At 45.1% G+C, this 26,125-nt stretch overlaps 1 protein-coding gene across 4 annotated transcripts in view; it reads right to left on the minus strand.

The window, feature by feature from the left end:
- Positions 1-502: 502 nt before the first annotated feature.
- Positions 503-26,125, minus strand: part of LOC138528654 (uncharacterized) — a 67,115-nt gene continuing 41,492 nt past the window's right edge. For 2 of the 4 annotated variants that reach the window (XR_011284195.1, XR_011284196.1), the window contains exons 2-3: positions 2,986-3,119; positions 503-989 (exon numbers count right to left, since the gene is read on the minus strand). The gene's annotated coding sequence lies outside the window, so the exon portion shown is untranslated. Of the gene's footprint in view, positions 990-2,985; positions 3,120-10,444; positions 13,404-15,810; positions 16,042-26,125 lie in introns of those variants that run through there. The other 2 variants (XR_011284197.1, XR_011284198.1) reach the window with 2 other exon arrangements.

Genomic DNA, 26,125 nt, shown 5'->3' on the forward strand with positions numbered 1-26,125 from the left:
CGCTCCTCACGCACCACCAGGCGCACCTCTAGTCAGCCTCCCAATGCTGGTGTTGGCAATGGCCAATAGGGAGTGCATGGTGAAGCCTCCGCGTGCATGGCTGGAGGGAAACATTGTGCAAGACACATGTGGAACTGTTTTGGGGGGTGGGAGGAAGGGTGTTATGGGACTGTTGTGGGGGGGTGGGGCATGAGGGTGTTATGGGACTGTTTTGGGGTGGGGGGAAGGGTGTTATGGGACTGTTGTGGGGGTTGGGGGGAAGGGTGTTATGGGACTGTTTTGGGGGTGGGGGAAGGGTGTTATGGGACTGTTGCGAGGGGTGGGGGGAAGGGTGTTATGGGACTGTTGTGGGGGTGGGAGGAAGGGTGTTATGGGACTGTTGTGGGGGGAGGGGAAGGGTGGTGGGATGTTTGGGGACATGCACATTTTCTTCTTTACGTTCCTTAATACACTGGTGTTTGAACAAAACACAGGCTTGTACTTCTTCATTGTGTATGTGTACTTTATTGACACCATGGTCCATTGTGCGCTTCCAAACAGACACCAGTGCACTACTACCCATATCCATGTGACAGTACGAAACCATGTTACTCAGAATATTTGGTTGATCAGATGCTGTCTCACAGCACGTCCCTCCTGGCCATCCCCTCTTGCATGACCTGCATCCCCTTCACCTCCGTCCTCATCACCATCATCATCCTCATGAGGTGCTTCTATTTCAACGTCAGGGGGCAGTGGCACATTCCGTCTGATACACATGTTGTGCAGCATGACACATGCCATGGTGATCTTGGCCACCTTCTCATGGCCATACAACAGAGCGCCACCAGACCTGCTAATGCACCTAAACCGTGTCTTCAAAAGGCCAAAGGTCTGCTCGATCACAATGCGGGTACGGGTATGTGCATGATTGTATTCCTCTTTGTGCCTGTTCTGTGGGTTCCGTACAGGGGTGAGGAGCCACTTCTTCAGGGGATAGCCGGCATCACCTGTATGGGGGGACGAATGGGGTCCTGTTACTGTTCAACTCAAGAGCGGCCTGTTCATATCACACAAATGGACTTTGCATTGTGATTGAAGTACACAATTAACAGCATACATACAGATGGTCTGTGTGACTGCAATGTGCAAAGGTGAGCTCGACCATGCAAGTAGACATGCCCCATGAATGCCTCCAACAGTAATTGACATGTCCTGGGTGAGGCCAGGTCTCAGGTGTCCCTGGGCCCAGGAAGATTTGGTACCACACTGCTGGTGTGATGCCATTCCAACATTGATGTTCTCATTCTGAGAGGCATCACGTCAGTGGTGCTATAGGTGTGTGGTGCTATGCTATGGCTAGGGGTGATCCCTTTGCATGCTTTCAAGGGCACATTGCATTATTGTTGTTGTGCTGGACTAATTCTGTATGACTATCTTGATGGCATGTATGACATTTGTGTATTTGGTGGCGTGGAATGTTGTGCAATGTGGATGTGGATGTACCATCTGGAAGTTTGAAACAGGAGCCATCACAAAATAGCTCCCCTTGCGCATTATCCAAAGGAGTGTCCTTAAGATCAATTCTGAGGTTTGTAGACCTGGATTGTCATCTATGTTGTGTAGCTTATACTTGCATGTCCGTTCATCTGAAGTACGTTGCGGGCTTCCCAGATGTACATTGGCGTACATCTGTATGTGCATTCGTCCGACGGACGACAAGCTACACCCATTTTGAGTATGTATCTCCCCCCCAATCACACCCAGTTGGAGTATGTATCTCCCCCCCCTCACACTGACATGTGCTTGTCCTGCAACTCAACAAGTAGCCACGAACGTTGTCTGGCTTGTCGCTCCATGTAGCATGGGATAGTTGAGTTCCGCAGGACTATGGAATCATGGGTTGATCCGGGGAAACGGGCACAACAATGTGTGATTACCTTGTTGGCATCACATACCATTTGGACATTGATGGAGTGGAATTGCTTCCTATTTCGGTAGACTACTTCATTGTGATGTGGTACAACCAATTCCACATGGGTACAGTTGATGGCCCCAATGTAACTTGGGATGCCTGCCAGTGAATAGAAGCCAACTTTGGTGTTTGCAATCTCCTGGGCAGTCCGTGGCATGAATATGTGTTCAGGTGCATGCTTCAGGAGGGCATCGAGTACCTGGTTCAGCGTGCATGAGGATACTGGTTGTGAGATGCCATGCATCTGGCCCACTGTATGCTGGTAGGTGCCTGTGGCCAGGAAGCGGAGCACAGTCACCACCTTGAGTAGAGGGGGGGGATGGCAGTTCTGATGTCTATGAGGCTCACAATGTCGTCGTGTATCATGTCCATGATGCTGGTGATGGTATCCCGGGCCAGACGGTACAGGGTGTGTATCTGCTCTGGGGTTAGATTGAATGGACTGGCTCTGATCCTGGGGGTTGGTGGGTGCCTCTGTGGTATGATTAGGTGTCGTGGTGGTGCTTGCTGTGGCTGTCTTGCCCTCCTCCTCCTCCTGCGTCTCCTCTGTGCTGCCTGTTGATGTTATTGCTGCTGCGCTGCAATCATGTCCTCCAGCCCATGTAATGCTGCAAGTATTGGAACCATCTTGGTGTGGAAAGGGGTGTGGGAAGGGGTATGGTGTGCTCCTTTTGGGCTGCCACAGTCTCCGTTGCCTCCACCTGTGCTGATTGTGTCCACCTGTGGCAGGTGGGAACACTGCTCAGTTCTCTTAACGGGTGGTTCGCGATGGCGGTATTAGCGCCATGGCGTAAGGGGTTTTGGGGGCTTTACCATGCCGCTATTGGCATGTCCGCTCGCCTTGTGATGCTGTGCTCTTAGTGTCATGGCGTTATTTACGGGATGGAGGGTCGCGCGCACGCGGACTGCCCGCTATTAGTGGCACCGTACTTAGCGGTGCCGCTAATAGCGGTGAGCCGGGTCGTAATTAGCATGGGGATTTAACGTTACTGGTATTCCATTACTGGTAACGTTAAATCCCTACCACCTACCGTGTAATGAGGCCCTTTGTCTTCACCCCCATTCTTCGGTCCGTGGGTCTTTCCCGGGGCCTCCGACCCCGTGGCATCCTTCAAGGGTCCAGCGCTCTAAGAATCCGGCCCTGCCAGGGCAAGGAATTAGTCATCTACAGTAAATAGAAAAAAAAACAGATTAAGTTCCTAGCACAAAACAATTTTCTATCCCTCTTCTGCTACAAGGCCTAAAAATAAAACTGGATTTATTGTTAATACATAGTGGCTCCATGGGTTTGCCACACTGGAACACCCAAAATTAAATTAATCATTATGCAAAACAATTGAACCCAAAACAAAAATGGTGGTGATTCTGTTTGGGCCCAAACATCTTCTTGAAGGTGGAAAATGTCCCTCTCCTCCTCAGTTTTTGGGAGCCAGCCTTAAATATTCCACCAAGATAAAGAATTTAGGCTGCATTTGGCAGAGTGACCTGGGATGTGAGACCCAGGTCTCAGACAAGGTGCAGTCCGAGGTCTATAATATCCACCTTTTGCGCAAAGCTCTACCCTATGTGCCTAAAGCAGATCGTGCGGTAGTGGTGGGGGCACTGGTCAATTCAAATCTTCATTATTGTAATGGACTTCTGGCGGGAGCACCGAGTAATCAAATCCATCGTCTCCAGAAAGCACAAAATGCCGGAGTCAGACTGGTGTTTGGTGTATCCAAAAATACTCATATATCTGGTCTCTGCCGATCACTACATTGGCTGACGGTCGAACATCGGATTAAATTTAAGACTCGTTGCCTGGTTTATAGATGCCTGCATGAAATGGCACCAGTATATTTAATAAACAAACTGAAACAATACCAACCCACTCGTACCCTTAGGTCGGAGGATCAACTCCACCTTGTAATTCCTAGGATGAAGTACAGGTCCAGAGGAGCTCTGTGTTTCTCAGTGACCGGACCCAGATTGTGGAATAGTCTCCCATTATATCTGAGACAAGCTAACTCCTTGATGACTCTCAGAGCAGGTCTAAAAACTTATCTCTTTAAATAAACTTACGATTTTGGATTACTTTCTGTCTGTGTGGCATTCGATTGTCCCAGTTGGTCCCCCTGGCCCTCTGAGCTCTATTGTTTTGTTCCATCTGCGCCAGGATACGATTTGGTTCGTTGTGCACACGTTTATAAGTACTTCGAAATTCAAATTCAATTCAATTCAACAAAACAACATCCTACATCATGCAATTGAAATAACTCCAAAAATAGACCCACTCATAATATTTTCATCTCAAAACCCCCTTACCATTTCTCATCAATCGATTGAAACCCATGCAGAAATACACCCATGTTAGGGAAGTCTAGTTTGGTTCAGAGCCATATTATGAAGAGAAGAGACCATTTTTAAATCTCATGTGCGACTGTTACGCTCCCGCTTGCCCAACAGGCCGTATCTTGGCTTACTCATGGAGTGAAAATCCCTTACATGCTCCATCATACTTGCTCTTGTGTCACTATGTTAAACGTATTACACATCATTCTCTGTTTAATGTGCATACTAGCAAGAAAACTATTGTCTTTTTATGGTCCCATTATATCTCCAGAAAAACAGGCGTGTTTACCTTAATTCCTTGGTTAGCTTGATTTTCACTGCACATATTATTTTCATTCAACTAGTTTCAAATTGCTCAAGTCTTCTCACCTCATGCTTTGCGTGGCAGGGCTTAATCTGATTGACATGGACAAATTTCTCCGCTGTCGTTTCACCTTCCTTTTTGATAATTTTATACATTTCAGGTGAGACCTTGTCTACAATTTCAAATGGCACTTGCCATGCTGCTAGACATTTAGAGTTCTTCTGTTTATTTTTCCAAAGTGGTATTTATAAACCTGATCACCTATCTTGTATTCTCTTACATATGTCTTCCTATCATAATAGGTATTTGCACTATCAGCAGCTTTATCCAGATTCCGCTGCACAAATGCAAATTGTAAGTGCTTCCTCAATTCTTCCACATATTTGTGAATTGTGGAGGCATTCACAAGTGTTTGCTCATGCGTCTGGGACAGTAAATGTTGTGGCAACACCATCTTTATCCCTGTCAGTATTTTCCGTGAGGGCTGATACCTGTTGCCTTAGAGGGAGTTGATCTAATGGCCATCAATACCAATGGCAGCCAAAGATCCCAACTAGAGCCTGCCTCAGCTACAATTTTCTTTAGTATGTCTACTATAGACCTATTACTTCTCTCAACTCCACCTGAAGAAGATGGTCAATATGAGATGTGCAGCTTCCTTTTTACACCTAGTATCTGCCAAAGTTAACACATCAATGCACTAGTGAAATGACTTCCCTGGTCTGATTCTATTCTTTGAGGTAATCCAAACCTTGAAAATATATGATTTACTAGTAACGTGGCTGCTGTTTGCGCACTACAATCCGGTGCTGATCTTTTTACAGGCCCAACATAGTCGATTTGCAAATCCAACAATGGAAGGGTCAAGCCCCTTTTCATTAATAGAGCTCTATGCATAGGTGAAGCAGGCTAAACTTGTGCACATACCAGACACCCTCTGGTGTATAGTTCAACATCTTGGGACATATGTGGCCAGTAAGCATAATCCGTTAAGGTTTCCAAAGTTTTTTGTGAGCCCCTGTGCCCTGCAGTTATTGCGTCATGTGCATGATGTAGCATCAGTCCCCGGAATGACAAATGCGCCACCCACTGAGTTTGACAGGTTACAGACTCCCTAATCATCAAACCATCTTGCAGTCTAATTCTCTTTTTGTTCTTTAATAGCACCCTCAATTCTTCTTTTCCTTTGCAATCGTTTTCAGACAGAGGATGTTGTTCTGCATCTACCAAATGATTATAAAACAGGCCTAAAATGAGGTCTTCTTTTTGTGCTTTGATCAAGTCCTCATCTGGGGTATCATAACTCCATTGCACTATAGGCTGTTTGATTTCTTTTGGAGATTTAGAGCGTGTGATCTACCTGTATTTAGCCCAGTAGGTGTTCAATAGGAAACAACTCTCCCATTACTGCACCAATTTTGGCCAACTGATCTGCTTTGTCATTTCCCTCCTTGTCCTCTCCTGACGCCTTTAAATGGCCACATATTTTTCTCCAGTGTACTATTAAATCATTCTCTGATACTAGTTTGTCTATGGCTTGAATCATTTTACAATGTTTAAGGGGTTTGTTGTTATATGTGAGCATACATTTTATTTATTTTTTTGTTTGGCTGGTTTATTCAACCTTTCAAATTATTTGATACATACAAAAGAAGAGAAAAAAAGCAAAAAGAGAAATTTACATTCATTCCATTTTGTGCATAACTACATTCATTACATATACAAGTTTTTTACGACATCTTATTTGATTTTAGCAATTCATAAAACCAAATTCATCAAATATCACATAGATAAAAGAGAACATAAAACATTCTTCTATGCTTCTGACTACATCCCATCCTAAGTATCTGGCAACACTTCTTTCAAATACTGTGCAGTGCAATCTTTACTGTTATTCTTGAACTAGAGAAAATAAGTAGCCATATTTCTTTAGTGCACAACGGTCGGCAAATATAAAACACATTTTTAAAATATTTTTCGCGCATTTCATTCAAAGCCCAACATTCAACCGCTAAATGCGACACAGTTTCTTTTTGGGTCATATTTTTACAGAAACTACAACATTTTTTGTCTTTTGATAGTATCCCTCTTCTTGATAGAATTTCATTTGTTGGCAGCAAATTTAGCCTTATTCTTAGATATTGCATGCTTATGTAGTTTGATGGAGATTTAATTAAGTAGTCTGCCATATTACAAAATCTTTTATGACCAAGCAAGGAAATGTCAAAGTCTGCATACCCTTTACATCGATCTTGAGTACATTTCCAGTCATGCTGGTATAGTTTTATTTTTGCTCTTCCAGGGTTCGTTAGTAATAATTCGATAGACGCATTTGCACCAGTAAGCGCATCCAAAGTACAATACCTACATATCCTCGGAAACCGTTTTTCCGAAGCCATTAGTTTACCTTCCATCCAGGTAAATGCTCTACAAAACAGTTTCACGCATAATCAGAAACAGTCACCAAAACAATCTTTGAATTTATTTTCAACTGCAGTAGCAATTGCCTTATAGACAGCAGCCAGTTCTGCTACTTGGCTACTCCTAGCTCCAATTCTCAGGCTTGCTCTTGGGATGTTGTCACATTTAAACCAAATATTTCCTATTCCTGCCACAAGTTTTTCTTCATTATTTCCCACATGATATGCGCACCCATCAACATATGTTGTTGGCAAACCATTACACACCTCTTCATTGAAAGCTTTGTGTGGGGATTGCTCAAATTAATTCAAATTGGGTTCTTTAGAGGAGGTCCAGACATGGCCTGCACCCCTTCCCCTCATTTTGAGGTATCAGGAGCGTACTCGCCAAGGTATGTGACGTATGAAGAGCAAATTAACCTACAAAGAGTTGCACTGGGACTCTGCCCAATATACATCAGAAGATCCATACCGGTTGAAGCACCCATAACCAGACAACCCTGGGAAGCACGGAACCCTATTAGACAGCCATACCAGCCTCTGATACGAAATGATGAGTACCCACACACGGTCCATGAAGAGACCCCAAAAGCCTTAATGGAAGGCCAGTGGAAATGACACAAGGGCCTGAACAGATCCATGAATGAACAAAAGCAGCTATCGAAGATAACACACCAGTGCGAGTAACTACGATATTGAAAGGAATAGGCACAGAGAGGAGATAATGTTACAACGTGAGGAAACAGTATTACGAGACAAGATGGAAGCAACTGTCCTGTTAAACGTGTGTAAATAGGCTTGAAACGCAAGATGCCAAGAAATCGATACTGCTTGCAATGCTTAGTAGAAGATAGAGCGGCAAGCGCCAACCATATATCTACCTCAATAAGGCACATTATACAAGTGCGACTCCATTTTGTAAAAGCAGAAAGGTACCCAGGCGGCCAGAGGCCTGACAGGCCAAGTTTCGAAGGTGGCTAGGCCGACACAGAATTAAATGCACTAAAAACTGGAAACTGAAGCAGATTCATGGTGAACTAACATGTGACCAGCCAGGTGCGAAGAAGTACCATCGCCTGATGTCATCCAGGACCCGAGGATGCCATAACTTTCCCGATAAGAGACTACAGTTTTGAGGCCATCCTTAGCCAACTAATTGACACATCGCCCTAAAACACTGATTGATGGAAGGGAGGCAGTGTGAAACATGGGACACCAGGCACAAGGGTGTCCATTCTGCATGCTGCTAATTAAAAGTGGACATTTATGTCTAGGGGTGTAACCTGCCCAATCACAATGGACCAAGTTATCTGGAGTCCTATAGATATTGTAACCAATAGGACGTCGTAGTTGTAGTGACGTCTATCACGCGTGATGTAGAGGGATGGACGTGGACGCCCACCCGATAAGTTATCCAATCCGCATGCCCTATTATCATATACAGATATAACACCTATACTTAAGTTACCTTTCCTAACCAATTATATTGCATGTCGAGTTTTGTAAAGTTAGACGTCAATGATGACGAACATTGCCTGTAAGAATCTCTGTTCAATTGAAGTTCGAGGAAGTTGGAGCCAGACCGGTGATCGCACTACAGCTGATTCCCATTTGTTTCCCTGTTGGATGTATGTATCATTAAACAGACTTCCCTTTGCCAACCTACTGAGTCCTCGTTATTGAGTTGTGTCGGAGTATGTGAATCCTGCACCCCCTGTCCTCACATGGTGCAGCTATCTTGTCTTACAAGTTCTAGAGAGTGAGTGCTGACCAATGGGCCCGTCAGCGTATTCCTCTCCTCGTGAACACTTGGTAGCGTGAGGATGGTTCCGGCCATCGATTATAGATTATCGATTGATATAGTGTAAGATACCCTTAGACCAAAGGCACAAAGTAACTCTGGGCCTTCGGTAAAATCACAAGTCCTTTCGCCATTCCGGCTGAGTAGACTGAGAAGCTTCCTGTGGACAATGATAGAGTAAAATTGAAAAAAATCTGCAGTGGGTCTGAAGAAACCTGCCTTTCCAAGCATAACCCTTCTCATTCCCACGGGCAGTGGATCGGACGAAAACCTTAAAAGCTGGAAGAGGAAGGGGGGGTGATCCCGAAGTTCCAGAGAGGAAACGATGCGATCGGTGAGAAAAGCAATAAAACTTGTTACTTTGGCAAATGTTGTGTAGGCATTAGAGCCAGTAAGGGAAAGGTAACGGAGGGTGGTGGAGAAACAATAAAATAGTTAGAAGTAGAGAAGACTGTATATATAAAGGGGTAATGACTCGAGCATAAGAAATAAAACATAAAGAATATCAGGGGGCACCTGAAATAAAAACGTAAAGAATATCAGGGGGGCACCTGAAGTAAAAATATATGGAATACTGGGGGTGCACCGAGAAGAATAAAACATAAGGAATACCAGGGGGGCACCTGAGCAAAAACATAAAAATTCGCCTTGTTCTTGCGCTTTAAAGAGTGGTCAGAAGGAACGTGAACCCAGAACCCACAGTGGGGGGACAATTTAGGCTACAATGACGTTTAAAGACGTCATAAAGGGGGTTCGTTCAAATCCCATGACGCGGTATTAATTAGAAGGCAGGTATACGTATGACCAGCTGGTGTCTGTCAAATGTCTGTCATATGTGTTCTGTTGTATGTCGAATGTAAAATAATTGTATTGGTGATTGTTTAAAATGCATTTTGGATTTACGCGATTCTGTAACTGAGGGAATCGCCACTGAATTGATGAAGTTTTGAGTAAATTGTTGGTATAAAATTTGGCGGGAAGAGATTGGATTGGCGCTTGCGTATTTGGTGCTCGCTCATACTAGTAAAACAGTAAAAGAACTGTATAATTATTGTTGGTGACGAAATTAAGAATGTAAGAAGTTACCCCACTTGCGCATTTATGCAAGCAACTGCCCAAGCATGCAACAAAGCTGAAGAAATATAGCCAGGAGTGGGTTAAGGGCACCGCAAATAAGATGTTTATGCCGTGGCCCCAGAACGGGTTACTCTCTAAGGCTGTTTTACAGCACATGACCACCTTCCTACATGCCACATATACCGGCAAAAGGCTAGAGAAATGTCTTGCTGTGCTGGAACTGTGGAAAATGCTTGAAGAAACGAAGGTGGAAGAACCACCAGCAGATTGGATATTAAATGTATGTAAAGAGGGGGGTGAGATGCCTACCGCGCCACCTGCCCCACCTGAACCAGTATTCGAAGGGATTAGGTCAGAGGGTCTTTACCCGCTAAGAGAACTTAAGGCAGCCATGGGGTACAGCAACCCGGCATATGAGTCGCCTGCATGCAGTGGTGACGACATCAAAGAAAAAGAGCAGGAAAGAAATCTTGCCTCCGTTGTCCCGAGGGACAAGGAGATGTGAAAAGAGGAAAATATGAGGCCGGGTAACCCAAAGGAAACACACCAAACACTGGTTACAAAGAAACATACAAAGTACTTTATTTTAAGGTCAAGCAATAACAAAGTCAAATGACAGGTCAGATAGCTATCGGCCCTCAGTGCAACACAACGAACTTCAACGGGGTTCGATGTATTCAGTGAGAGACTGTACATTGGGACATTCAGGCTTTTATATATTTCTCCAGCCTGTTGTCCAACCCCTTCATGGGTTAACCATTCCATGAATGTGTAACAGGTCTAGGGTCTCTGCCAGGTCAACTCTAATTTATTCATTTGTATGTGCATAGATCAGTTCCGTTGATACAGGTAATCCATTTACATGCAGGTCAACAGAAGGACAAGGTCTCAGTTCACGACCCTAACAAGCGGCCTGCAGGCAAGTTATACATTAGCTGTACGGAGGTCATGCCGACCAGATTCTGTTCGAAATGGCATCGTCCACCATTTTGATGTTCAGGGTGACTTATAAACAGCAAGAGAACCTAAAATGGCTGTTTGATTCAAGATGGCGACTTACATCAATTTCTAAGGTTAAGACCTTGCCGTAGAGAGTTATTCGTGTACAGTTTTATGCGACTTCGCGTAGGCCAATATACATAAAGTCGTTTACACTAGAAGGCATAATTTAATATCCAGTTTGACAAACCCTCCTTTTGGCCTATGCCAAGTGCTAAGACTACTTCTGATCTCCTTGCAAGTAACTCCATACGTCATCGTCCATACACCCTGAATCGCTGTCAGAGATATCTATGGCCATCAGGTCGTTCACTAAAATCTCTTTTAACACATACTCCTTGGAAGTTTTATCCGAGGAATATACTTTGTGTCCTATCGTACCTATCGCCTGAGCACAACATCCCCCTAGCATCAAACATATACTAGGCAGACATTGGATACAACAACAAAGGAATAGCAGAACTCCCAAAATGATCAACAAGACTGAGAGTACCTTCCAACCCCAAGATCGCAAGAAATCCCAAAACCAAGCACTAAGATTCCAGTTCCCCTCGGGAACATGCACTTCTGAGCTAAGGACGTGCAGATTCTGAATTACTTTAAAATGGTTGGGGAGGAGTCTGGTACAAAAACACGGCAAGCGGAACCCACTAATTTACATACTCCACCACGTTCAGCCAGAATGACCTCTAATGCCATCCGGTTCTAGAGTGCTACTAATCTTATCGCTTTCTGCTCTAATGTCATGTTATAAAGTATGTCTGTGGTCCGGTTGATGGTTCTCTCCAGTACTCTCGCTAGTCTCCTGATGTCTTTGGAATTTGCTATCTGCCCCCAAAATGGCACAACTGATTTCGCTATATCTCCCATCACTTGTGCGGGGGTATCACCATTCTCGTCCCGTCGTGGACGAGCCTTTGAAACTTCCAAAGTACTTGCTATGAATACCCCAGGTAACAGGATCCCTAAATAACAGGTTCCCTGCCAATCCATGGTTAACCATGGAAATGCTACATTACCGCAAACAAAATAGACAGGTTCGCCCACATACAAAGGTCTGTCTTCCCCAGTCAAATTTGCAACGTTGGCACAGCCTTTAAAATCTCCCATTGACCGGGTACCATTCCTCTGTATGCAGAAAGAAACTGAATCGGGGCTATGGTTAACAGAGTAAGAAGGAGGCAGGGCATCCTTATTGCCTATCAGAGCCATTTTAAAGGAAACTAAAGATTGGAAAGGACGAGATAGTCTATCAGAAGGCCTAATAGATTCAACGTTGGGTTTGCTCCTATTTGCGAAAAGCGAACATCCCAGGGGAGTCAGAACACGTTTCTCAAAATCATTCAAATTAGTTCCATCGAAGTTCCCCGAGATGCTATCATTCCATCGGCCAAAGAACAGTGCTCTGAGAGAGGCACAACAAGCAGTCGTCAAAGGTAAGGGATGAATATACCAACCTAGCCCCTTATCCCCATGTTGCGGTAAATGTGAACAGACCCAACAATTGGTTTTGTTAAAAATGGCATGTGTTGAATTCATGATTAACATCATAATATTATTGTGATACTTCTGTCTATGCTGAGAGTCCCTAGGTGACAGAGTATGCAGGTGTACAAAAGGAGTAAAAACAGTAGGTGCAATTTCAGTTGGCAAAAGAGGCTCTAGAGGATAAATCTCCTCGACGTACCAGAATCCTAAAGCAGTTACTATAGAAATCCCAATTATTAACATCAAAACACAGCAATACGTTTTCGGGGCCCAGGCACATTCTTCATTGTCCAAGTTGGTCACCCCCTTATTTACAAGTCCAATACGGGCAGTAGCGGTGGCAGGCATCGCAGTCTTTGGATGGAAACCCCAATGTTCGTTGCTGACGACCCCCCGGTCGCGTGGCTTCTTAGTCCTTCCCCAACCCTAGCCGTCAGAACCCCCTTTCTCAAATTTGGGCAAAAGCAAGCCCTTGATGATCCTTTCCTTCTTTTGAATGCACAGTCGAACCGTGCTGTAGGTCTATTTTCTCCATCGAAGATTATATCTGGTGGTTCCCGGTACTGTTTGATCCGGAAATAAGGTAACGTCACTTCCTGAGGGAAGCAACGTATCAGAGGCAACGGAAGTTGCAGAATTCGAAGCAATGGTTTCCAGAAATGACTTTTCCAAAGAGTGTGGAGACAAAATGGACGGCTCCCCAACCCCCACGGGCTCAGAGAGATTCTCCGATTCACTCACAGTGCTATTTGCTGCTCCAGGATTATCGATTGCAGTGTTAGCGAGGGGTTCTGTTTCTTCTGTAACGTGCGGCGTTGGGTGAGGAAGTTTCTTGACATGCGTCGCATGTATCCAGTTCTTCTTTCCAGCCACCCACACTGCCATTTGGGTGACCAACAAAACCTGAAATGGTCCCAGTCAGCGAGGCGCGAGGCAAGAGGACCGTTCGTATGCTCTCACCAGGACCCAGCTTCCAGGCCGAATGCTGTGTCCTGGGCCCTCATATCGTACAGGTAAAGCTGATCGTACCTGATGATAAATGAAATACAGATTTTTAGTCAACTGGTTACAGTAGTCTGAAAGCAATACATTCTCAACATTTCTCAGTGCTGTAGGTTTCGGAAGACCCCAAATATTGGCAGGTCTCCCTATCACCACCTCAAATGGAGAGAGCCCAGTCTTAGTTTGAGGGGTAGTGCGCATGGCTAATAACACGATCGGTAAGGCGTCCGGCCATTTTAGTTTGGTACCGGCACACGTCTTAGCGAGTTTGTTCTTTAGGATACCGTTATGTCTCTCCACCAACCCGGCACTTTGAGGATGTCTAGCTGAGTGAAATCGCTTATCAATATGCAGTGCCGTACAAATCTGTAAAATTACAGCAGCAACAAAATGTGGACCATTGTCCGACCAGATGACTCTCGGCAACCCAAACCGCAGGAAATATTCCTTTACCATCATTTTTGCAGTGGTCATGGCTGTGGCGTCTTTGACAGGGAAAGCCTCAACCCATTTCCTGAAGGCACAAATGACCACAAGGACATATTTTTAAGTATTGCACCTCTCCATCTCAATAAAATCAAAATGTATCACCTCAAACGGGACAGAAGGAGGCCCAAAGCTACCCCTTGGAGTTACCGTCCCCTTCACCACATTGTGTTGTAGGCAAATCATGCAATTTTGGACATAATGCTGAGCAATTTTTGAAATCTTATCATTTACCCAGACTCTCTCTAACATTTTCGTAATCTGTTGGGCACATACATGTGTGGGACCGTGTGCCATAGTAACCATCATAACTATATAGGCATTAGGAAGTAACCATTTCCCTTCAACTGTGTCCACCCAACACCCGTCATCATCTAATTTCCCCAAGCCTTCAGCCCATTTCTTAGATTCTTCCATTGTGGCATCAGCTTGGATATCCCGCACAGACCCAATGTCCTCGTCCATTACATAGACCTAAGCAGCTGTGGATGTACCATCTGTGGGACAACTAACCTTCTTCCTCACACATTCATACTGCAGGTACTCTACCATTACCTGAATCACCTTCCTCTGCATTTCTAGCGTATATTGACTATATGTGCCATATACCTCAACCGGAGTTATCGATAAATCCGAAATCCATCTAATCGCATCTTTTGTACAAATATGTGCTTCCTCAGATGCCCATTTACGACACGGAAGAAATCGTTTCTGTATATACATACTCTCTTCTTCATCATCCTCTTTACGTAACTTCTCCAAATCTCTCCTATACTCAAACAACCTCTCAACATGCTCATGTACTTTCTCCACAGTATCTCTGGATAATGCTAAAGTATTCAGATCCCTCAGCCCTTGTGGGAGATCCACATTATTTAATTTACCCCACATTACACACAAATGAATCCCTAAACCTTCAATAAAAACATTTTTCTCAGGAAAATTATCCATATTAGACAGTGTCGCAAAAACATTAGCTCGGTCATCTCTTTCCATACAATGCTTAGCCCATGCAAGCAAATCCTGCTTTTTATCTGTAGGGACAGTATTACGAGTAACAACCTTCGACCCCGCACCCCGATCAACAATAGTCGGTACAAAACCACTCGGGAGTGGAGGTGCAGGCAGATTCAATGAAGGTGGTATTACTGGTGCAATGGGAAGAGGTAGTAGAGCAGGTGGAGGAACGACAGCCGGAACAATAGGAACAACTGGTTGAGCAGGGAGAGCAGGAATAACAACGGGAAGAAGATCATACGGAGGTGGTGCAGAGGCACCAGGCCTTCGCTCATTTAACAATTTGTCGAGAAACTCGTCAGAAACATGAAGGTCTTTAGAAGGATAGATTTTCTGAATACCGAGTGAGAAAGCCCTATCCATATTCTTAACTGACTCAGACTGTTTGTCCTGATCATACAACAACGCCTTTTCAGCGTTCGTTTTATGACGAGCGCATGTTTTTCCCTAGTCTTAAGCTGCTGCAATGCTTCTTTTTTCCAATTCTGCAGAACATCAAATGCCGCAGGTCTGGCCTTTTTCTTTAACAAGACCGACTTTAAGTATTCAATACGAGGGATCTCAAAAATACCATTGATTGGCCACTGAAGTACGGAGGCATGTCTGGTTTGTCTGCGCCAAATATCATTAAATACTACACTTCCAATGCCATGTTTACAATACATAGTAAACGCCTGAGACCCCTCCTGTGGTGCCGGGCAGCTAAATTCCAAACATTGTCGATCGCTGCGAAAAAAATGCCCTAAAGCAGCTAGACAATTTCCCAGGCATTTCTCAAAAACTTGGTGTTACCTGGTCAATAATTGTGTCTGCAGATACAATGCGCCAAATTCAAATTGTCAGGGTTAAATTAAGAGTCGGGTCACGACTCACCTGACCAAACCTAAGGAGGACCTACGGTTTATCAAAGAACTTACCTAACGAATTTTACCTTGTGTTTGGTGATTTCGGCAAATCTGCCCGCCTTAAAAGTAGACCCTCGTCAAAATGCCGTCTCAGACCGCACGGCTATCGTCCAGGGATCGGATCGTGCAGCGCTGTAGAGGTGTCGCGTCTCGTTCAGTCGGGCCCGTAGTATCACACCGTCCGATCCCAGTCCGATAGTATGCGTCAACCTTCAATGTTCCGGCATCAATCTTGAGGGTCCCTATTCGGGCACCAACTGTGAAAAGAGGAAAATAATATGAGGCCGGGGAACCCAAAGGAAACACACCAAACACTGGTTACAAAGAAACATACAAAGTACTTTATTTTAAGGTCAAGCAATAACAAAGTCAAATGACAGGTCAGATAGCTATCGGCCCTCAGTGCAACACAACGAACTTCAACGGGGTTCGATGTATTCAGTGAGAGACTGTACATTGGGACATTCAGGCTTTTATATATTTCTCCAGCCTGTTGTCCAACCCCTTCATGGGTTAACCATTCCATGAATGTGTAACAGGTCTAGGGTCTCTGCCAGGTCAACTCTAATTTATTCATTTGTATGTGCATAGATCAGTTCCGTTGATACAGGTAATCCATTTACATGCAGGTCAACAGAAGGACAAGGTCTCAGTTCACGACCCTAACAAGCGGCCTGCAGGCAAGTTATACATTAGCTGTACGGCGGTCATGCCAACCAGATTCTGTTCGAAATGGCATCGTCCACCATTTTGATGTTCAGGGTGACTTTTAAACAGCAAGAGAAACAAAAATGGTGGTTTGATTCAAGATGGCGACTTACATCAATTTCTAAGGTTAAGACCTTGCCGTACCATATATTGTGCCAAGGGTTACCAGAACCGGTGCAAAAACAGCTCAAGAAATTGGTAGGAATAGAAGCTAAACCATGGGCCGAAATACAATTGACAATCGCGCACTATTGTAGATTGCTACAGGAAAAGAATCGGAAAAAGGAGGCAACGCGTAAGGGGGAAGGAGGCAAAGCTGGTGCAAAGGAAGCTCTCAAAGTATGCTCTCGAGGGAGCAATGCTCACCAGCCCGGCCGAACCAAGCATACAGCAAGCGACTAACCCATTGCAGAATAATCAAGGTAGCACGGGATTTTACCCGAGGGGAAGAGGTTTTGGAAATAGAGGATGGCAGAGTAATCAGGGAGGGTTTCGAGGTAACCAAGGAGGGTTTCATAATGTTCAAGGTTGCTTCTAGAACCCACAGATGGGCACTCCAACTATGCCATATGGACAGATGGCCCGACCACCGCCAGTATGTTGGCTGTGTGGAATGACTGGACACGTGGTGCGCATGTGCATAATTCATGGCATGTGGCAAAATAACCAAGGGATGGGGGCAGGCATGGTGAATCAACCTGCCATCCCGCAACAGGGCGGTACCCAAAATGACACAGTGCCGCAGCAGGCGGCAGGCTTCCAGCAAGGTGCACAGCAAGTGGTTCAACCACTGATCATGGGGAATCTGCCACAGGGATAACCCCAGCAGGAACCGCCGTAGATGACTCAGGGCAATAATCCCGGAGGGGGAATTAACCCTGGAAATGGGGGAAACCCACAAGTGTACAGTGCACCGAACCTATATATAAAATAGGACAGCTCACAGGAGACTCTGATCTGTTCTATCCTATCAGTGACACCAGACCCTAATAGGGAACCTAGGGTGAATGTCACCATAGGGGCTAAAGAATATTCCTTCCTAGTTGACACATTTGTGCATACGAGAAGGCAAATGTTCCTTGTCCGGCGAGGCCATAGATACCCAGAGTTTCACTGGAGCTCATAGCAGAGTTCCCTTTACAGACACACTCCCAGTCTCAGTGGGAGAGCGTGAAATAAATGTACCACTATTATATTCACGCCAGACCCCAGTAAATATTCTGGGTCGGGACCTGATGACTAAATTAAACATGACCATCTCGTTTACCGAGAATGGTATAGTGTGCCCCACCCCAGGAATGCATTATTCAAACGTGTGCAAAATGATCAGAGCATGCTCAGGACGTGTAGCAATGAGGGCTACACCGTTAGAACCAGAAGTTTTCGCATATGGCGTGCGGGTGTTTATGGCGGGACTGCCAGGCCTTGCAGATAAATCTACGAGGACACCTGATGAGTTTCTATTCAGGCCAAGAATACCCATGCACGAAGAAGAGGGACAAGTATTTCCCTTGGTAATGTGATCTGCCGCAGTGCGAGGAAAAGTGGTATTGGTTGAAGGATATGACGATGAAGGCAGACAATGGTGTGCGATTATTGCTATTGAGAAGGGTATCGAGTGACTGACGTCACCGATGACGATCTGTTCGAAGAACACCCTGACCTAGAAGAGACAAGGGTGGACGTGAGTCTCATACCTTGGGTCAAAATGATCAAACGAGAGGTGCCACAGAGAATGATGTTGGCACTGGTACGCCAAGAATACTTTGAGGACGCCATGGCACAAGTGCCTGCCACAGTATGGACTACTGGGCCCTATGATGTAGGTCTCCTGAAAGGGGCGGGTGAAGTGAAAATCAAACTAAAACCAGGAGCAATTTTACCACGAGCACGACAATATCCCATGTCCAGAGAGGCAGATGAAGGAATAGCGAAGACAATCTCCACCATGATGGAGCAGGGTATCCTAGTGACGTCAGAATCACCTTGCAACACAGTGATTTACCCTGTCAAAAAAATCAAAAGGAGGGTCTTGGCGTTTAATCCAAGATTTATGAGCATTAAACGATATAGTTGAAGCCGAATTCCCTCTAGTCCCTAATCCATCCACAATTCTATGCAACATACTCACTGAGGCAAAATATTTCACGGTGATCGATTTGAAAAATGCGTTCTTCTCAATCCCGTTGCACTGTGACTCTCAAGACCTGACGTCATTTACTTTCAGACAAATGTGCCTGAAAAGTACGAGGTTGCCACAGGGGTACTGTGAGTCTCCATCCATTTTCAACAGAGTCCTGCAGATGGACCTAAGCAATATTGCAGTGGACAGTGTTGATTTGCAGTTTGTAGATGACATTCTGATCTGCAGCACCACTGAAGAGCAATGCAGGCATGTCTCTGTGCAGCTATTGACTATACTGGCTGAGAAGGGATACAAGGTTGATAGAGAAGTTGTAGTACTTTCAGACAGAAGTGTTATACATAGGCCAGCTGATCTCTCATGAAGGGAAAAAGGTAACCCCAGAAAGGGCTGAAGTCATCATGGCCACGGCCAAGCCGCGCACAATAAAACAGATGCAAAGCTTTTTTGGCCTGTGCTATTACGTCAGAGCATGGGTCTTTGACTACAGCTCATACACCAAGCCCTTGCTTCAGGCCCTAAAAAAGGCCCAGACAACGAGGGAAGATATCGAATGGACTGAGGCAATGATAAAGGGGTTTACAGAACGCAAAGGGGGCAATTTGTAAAGCCCCAGTCCTTGGAATTCCTAATTATGCAGATGAATTCTACCTGTTCTCACACTCCGATGGTAATTTTATGACGGCAGTGCTTGCGCAGCGAACCTCGCTGGGGTACAAGCCCCTAGCATATTACAGCGGGAATCTGGACCCAGTCATGAAGGGCCACTTCCCATGCGAACAAAACCTAGCTGCTGCCGCATTCACTATCGAAAAGGCATCGTCCATTGTGATGGGATGCTCCATGACATTGTACATTGAGCAGTCACTGCTTGCCATACTAGAGAAACCAAAGGGCACACTGACATCTCAAAGAGCATCCGCCTGTGAGGTGATTATCTCCAACCCATCGATCAAAATAGTGCGATGTAAAACTGTGAACCCTGCTACATTCATAGCTGAACCAGTCACAGAGGGAGAACCTATACACGACTGTGCGAACTATGAGGAATTCTATGATGAGATCCCCAGGGTAAAAGAGAATGCCCTGGCGAGTGGGGAGATCGTCTTTATTGACGGGTCTTCAAGAATCGACCAAGTAGACGGACAAAGGTATACAGGCGTTGCCGTGATAAAACACCTAGCGAATGGGGAGTTTCGAGTACTCGTTAGTGCACGAATATCATCTCATTATTTGGCACAAGCTGGAGAGCTGTTAGCATTGATACTCGCCATTGAGAATCATGCAGACCAGGAAGTGACGGTGTACAGTGACTCCGCCTATGTGACATCCATAGTGCACGCAGGCTTAGCGCACTGGAAAAGGAGGGGCTACCTCAGAGCAGATGGCACACCAGTGCAACATGCAGCCTTATTGGACAGGCTGATAAAAGCACTACAGCTCCCAGTGGGCATAGCGGTCGTGAAATGCACCGCTCATACCAAGGAGACAGATTTCGTGTCACGCGGAAATCATGAAGCGGACACGGAAGCCAAGCGCATGGCATCCAAAACTGAAACAATCATGAACGTGGAGGTGGCACGTACCCATGAACGAATGATGGTAGCGCGAGCCACACCGGAGGCCTATAGCAATATGGGGCAGACCCAGCTAATGGAGCTCCAGGGGGAGGCACCACAAGAGGATAAGAATTTATGGAAGCATTGAGGGTGTTCTTTAAACCCCTCTGACAGGCTGTGGAGGCAAGACAGCACTGGTAAACCAGTAATGCCTGTCGCCCTCCTAAAGGTAGCATTAGAACAACTGCACTACCCCATCCACATGACAAAAGAAAATCTTGCTGCAACACTTGCAGAAGACTGGTTCACGCCGAATTTAGCAGAGCATGTTGCATTTTTCATGATGAACTGCATTATCTGCCATCAATTCACTGCTGGGCACACATTAAAAGTAGTGAGAGGAATCATTCCCAGACCAAATGGACCATTCCAGCACTTACATATCGACTACGTCGACATGATTCAAGTGTGCAATGGGTACAGGTATTTAATTGTGGTGGTGTGTCCCTTCTTTAGATGGATAGAAGCAGGCCCCTGTACACACCCCGACACTGCCTGTGCTGCTAAGTTCCTGGTGAGGGAAGTGTTCCCTAGATGGGGGGTGTGCAAGGTAATGAGATCAGATAATGGGGCCCACTTTGTAAATTCTGTGTTCGAACAGATTAGTTCATTGCTTGGTATAAAACATAAGTTCTCGTCGGTGTATAATCCAGAGGGTAATGGGATATGTGAACGGATCAACGGCTTGCTTAAAGAGAGGATAGCCAGGTTGAAGCTCACATTAAAAAAGGGGATGGCTGCACTGCCTACCACTGGCATTATATGCACTTCGGAACCAACCAGGCTCCGACCATCACCTCACGCCGCACGAGATAGTTACAGGGAGAAGGATGAGGACCCCTCTAGCCCCCAGAGATAGAGCTAGTTGTTATGCCCAGCCGACGAGGGAGATTTTGGGAACAGAGATGCAAAAGTACCTGAACTGTTTGACATCCAGTGCCTCTGTCATTTCAGGCCAACTGCAGCGACGGCGAAAAGGGGGTGGCGCAGCAGGAAGTGCTGAAGCAGACACCAAACAAGGTGTACATGCGCCCCTCGTCTTCCCTGGTGACAGCGTTTTGGTGAAGAACTTTACCAGGAAAAGATGGGACAAGCCAAGTTTTAATGGCCCTTTCATTGTAGAGGACTACACCCCCTCTGCCTTCAAGCTCCAGGGCAGAAGGGCATGGATCTTCATAAATGACATTAAACCCTACATAGGAGAGAGCACTCCTGCTGCATCCAACTGCAAAGAAACCACAGACAACGGGGAAGAACCTCAGCACGTGCAGACAAGATCCATGGTGAGGAAGAAGGACGCATGAGCAGCAAAAACAGTGGCAAAGGAATCTGAGAAATTGTGGCTTGCAGAACAAGGCATTTCCTCAAACCAAGTGAAAGGTGATAAAAAAAGACAATGATATGGACATTCAGTACAGCCAAAGTTACAGAGCAAGAGAAGAAAGTTGCACATCCAAAGCTGCAGTGACGCTACTCATATGAACATTTAAAGCCGAACGAATTATTCAAAAGACCCCAAGACTCTTTTAAGCAGAGAATAAGACACTCTTGGAAAAGAAAAAAAAAACGATATTTGTTCACCAGACTCATGATATCCCCCAGTAGAAATATTATAAAGGATGTGCTATCCTGTTTTCGGTTAGTATTAGAGACATATCCATCACTTATAGGGAGAGACACCAGCCTCCCAGATTTCATCCAAAATCCAGCTAACAAAAAGGTAACACGGCGACTGCTGACTGTCCTTGCAGAGGCATTTGCTGAAGTACCAGAGTACTGTAAATAAGAACAAATGCTCCCACCTCAAGTGATCATTGATGAACTTACATATACCCTATTTTTTCGCATCATTGAGGAATGCCCAGGACTTGTCGGGAGAACCACAGATACCCTAACCTTCATCAGAGATCCAAGAAACAACGAACTCCTTAACCAAGTGTGGTACAAATTAAATTACGTGGTTGCAATCCACGCAGCAGGAAAGTGTAAAAACTGTTCACGTCGGAAGAAAGGATTGTGATCAGGACCCTGCAAACAAGGCAGATGTCCCTGACTCCCACAGATACCCAGCTAGCCCACAATGTCATGCTCAGACTAGTCACAGAATATCCTGAAATGGGAGGAAGGCCAGCAGATGTTGACGTCATCACCTTCCTCAGAGATCCGGCCAATGCCCCACACATGGGCACACTTCTCCATAGCATAATTCTCCAAGTGGAACTGTCCAACTTCCAGCGAGAATTCCTAAGGAGATTCCAGTGAGACCTTTAGCCGAGGGTTAGATCGAGGAGACAAAGACTGTTCACGCTGCAAGAAAGGCCTCTGATCTAGAGGCTAGAAAATCAGAGCAAATGTCATGAATGCCAGAAGACAGCCAATATGCATACAGTGTTTTCTTCCACCTCATTGAAAACTTTCCAGAACTAGTGGGTAGACCCAGCAATGTTGACATACCCGAATTCCTCAGAGATCCAGCAAAAAACATGCAATTAAACAGGCTCCTGAGGGCTATCATAGCGCAAATAAGAAGCAGTTATGGACATCCACTGCTGAAGAGAGCCTTAGAAGGGCAAAATCCAAAATAGAACTTTGTTGTCATTGTTTCACTGTGGAGCAGATAGAGAAAAGAGACACTGTTCCTCAACTTGTCGTAGAGAGACCGAACGAAAGGAGCAGACACAAGAACTTCGCCATCGTATTTTTCCTGTTCTGCATCCTTCTCATTTTTTCTATTTTTTCATATATTGACTTCTGCTTTTATTTTTGTTCCTGTTGGTATAACATCTTATTTTTACTACTTTTACTTGTTTTCTATTTTTCCATATTTTTTTTTACATTTTTGTTCCTATTTTTACAACTTTATTTTTGTACGATTAGCTCATTGTTTCCTATTTTGCCACACGTTCGCTTTTCTTTTTCTTTTTTCAGCATTCCATTTTTTGTGTAATTTGTAGCAGTCCTTTCAGTTCTTCTTTCACATTGAACTGTCACCAGCATGTCCTCAGGACCAAGGCACATTCGAGGCATCCACTGGGACCTCACCTACTTTAGATACGCATAAACAAATGTGATGTATCAGAACTGCTAGCCTAACCCTTTTCCTTAGTCTAGCACAGGAACTGTACTGAGGACCCAGAGACTACCGTTGTCACTGACGTGAGGGAGGACATTGGAGAAGCACTCGTCCCGCTAATAGTAACAAACTCTCGAAATACGAGACCAGAGCAAAAGAAGGAATAAATAACTGACTATGAACTCATTCGAAATGGGGGCCCAGAACAGTAACTTGGTTTTACCCCCAGCAGAAGGGTGCCCCTGCTTTCCTGGAAGAAAATGCTGGAAACTTTCACTCAGAACGATTATGTGCATATGTACAGTGATCATAATTGTTTTTCTATTATTAACAATCAGAACTGCTTTCTTTATTGGTGCACAAAGTGTCCCCCTATCAGTACACCCACTGGATAGCGAACGTCAGGGGCCTACAAGAGCACCCAGACCCTATGTAGTGATTCCAGTTCCAAGAAAAGCTAATGATGAAGCAAATGATTTAAATTTGAATTTAATTAGCAGCGATACGTATACACATGAGGTGATGAATGAGAGAAAAAACTGGAGACAGGGTCAGCACGGAATGAATGATAATGTAGCACTGGCCACGGCACGCACCCGCACACAGAATGCACACAAACAAGGGCAAGTGTCAATGGCTACAAGGCCTCCAACGACGGCAGCAGAGAAGGAGAAACTGCCTGCCGAACATTCAATTCCAGAGAATAGTGGAGATAACCAAGAAAAGCCAAGTGAAATGCCAAAGAAGGAGGGAATAGCAAAATCCCTCAAAAGAACAGAAGTGGCCACAAAAGAACTCACAGAGAAGACCCACATGCTAATAGAGTATTTGTTCCCATTCATAGTCCAAACAAAGAAACTACACAAGGAGCTGAAAAACAGAACTATAGAAACTATAACTGCAAGCACACCTGCTCCATCGCAAGGAACAAGCCGCAGGCCTACAACACAGCCACAAGTTGGGAGGTTGGTGAACCAATGGTGGTTACGCGAAGTTTATGGCACACTACAAAAGGGAAGTAAAGGAAGCACAAATCCTCCTCCTACCACAGCGATACTGTTGAGGCAGCCTGCTCCATCGAGATACCCGAAGTGGAAAAGCAGCACAGATGCATTCAAAGACGTAGTCATAGCAAACTACAGAAGAACGCTGAGAATCAAGAGAAGCCCTCATGAAGATAACAATGAATTTAATGATTACCTGGACAGCACAGCCCATCTCGGAAACAACATATGGTACCAACACATGAAGGAAGTAGGAAAAAGGCAGTCAGAAGGAGAATGCTTTGTCTGTGCACTCCTACCATACAGCATGGGAAAATCCAAGATCTTCGTGGCTGTAGAAATTGATGTCCCTACAGCACACTGTATGTCACATGTAGCAATGTGCAACACCAGAGGACAATTTATGGGAAGAGACGCCTCGTTGATATGGGCCAACAAAAAATAATTACCCAGATGAAGATGGCTACGTACAGGACATTAAAACAAGAAACCGAGCGCACACCGGAAATCATGTGATCAGGTACGAGAACCCTGGCGTCAAAGGATCAGGGATAAGAGGTGAAATAAACCCAAGACTGAACGTTCAAGAAAAAACTGCAGAAGAGGCTTAAATCTGGAAGAACAGAGGCCAAATGCAGATCTGGGGGTCAGTGGTCTCCCCAGATGGATGGGAAGACGGAGTAGTAATCTGCCGAGCGTGGATGGTCCTTGGAGCCTGCAAGGAAGCAATAGAGAATTCACAGAGGTCATGCAAACCTCTGTGGCCAAAGCTAGTAAAGCTGCTAACATGGGTCGAAGATAGAGGGGGACCCCTGCAGATAGTGCCACTGGAGAGCCCGTAACTATGCTTCAGAAACAATGGCACAAGGAAGATGGGAGAGAATCAAAACTGCAGACGAATCTTTGAAGCTTCAGGAATGACACAAGGAACCGCAGTTATTATGGACCATTTCTGGGCGTGTGGATCCAAGGCATACATAAGGCTGCCGAAAAACTGGGGAGGCATATGCACACTAGTGAACGTCCACGTTCCTGCACTAGTGATTCCTAAGAATGACCTAAAATTGGACAGTTTCCCAAAAGCAGATGCTCATCTAAGATCATCTGTGGAACTGGTATCCAGAATGAAGAGGGAAAATTACTTTTCTCCCAAATCAGAAGAGGCATTCCATGCAATCCCGTATGAATACAGGTTGTTCAGCCTCACTTCAACAGTATTCACAACACTACCCTTGCCCCACTTCCAAGTTGGAGTGAATACAAAATGGTTGCAGATAACCAGGTGGGAGTTATTGCAGACCATCAATACCACTATAAAAGGATTCAACGCGATGAAAGAAGAGCTGAGAGGAATCAGACTGATGACTCTCCAAAACAGATATGTGCTTGACATGATCACAGCAATGGATGGAGGTGTTTGTGCAAAAATCTGAGAATCATGTTGCACATCTGTACCATCACATGATGAAGAAAACGGAACCCTAACAGAGGCCATAAGCATGCTGACAAGCCTGAAAAACCAGATGATCGATGGAAGTGACGAAGTAGATGATGACAGCTGGTTTGGAGACCAATTCTCATGGGTCCCACAATGGATGGCAGATATATTCAAGTTTCTGGGAGCTCTACTAGCAATGGTATTGCTAGGATCCTGTGTTATCAAAATATGGACTCCAAAGGCTCACACATTCACACCATCATGTACCAACGCAGAGGACGATGAGCATGACAGCGAAGAAGCAAAAGAAATGAATGCAAAGGATATTGCAGAAGTGGTTGATGAACCGACCAGAG

Source organism: Ambystoma mexicanum, chromosome 7q (genome assembly GCF_040938575.1).
Source record: "Ambystoma mexicanum isolate Mex_15411 chromosome 7q, UKY_AmexF1_1, whole genome shotgun sequence".
NCBI lineage: Eukaryota > Metazoa > Chordata > Amphibia > Caudata > Ambystomatidae > Ambystoma > Ambystoma mexicanum.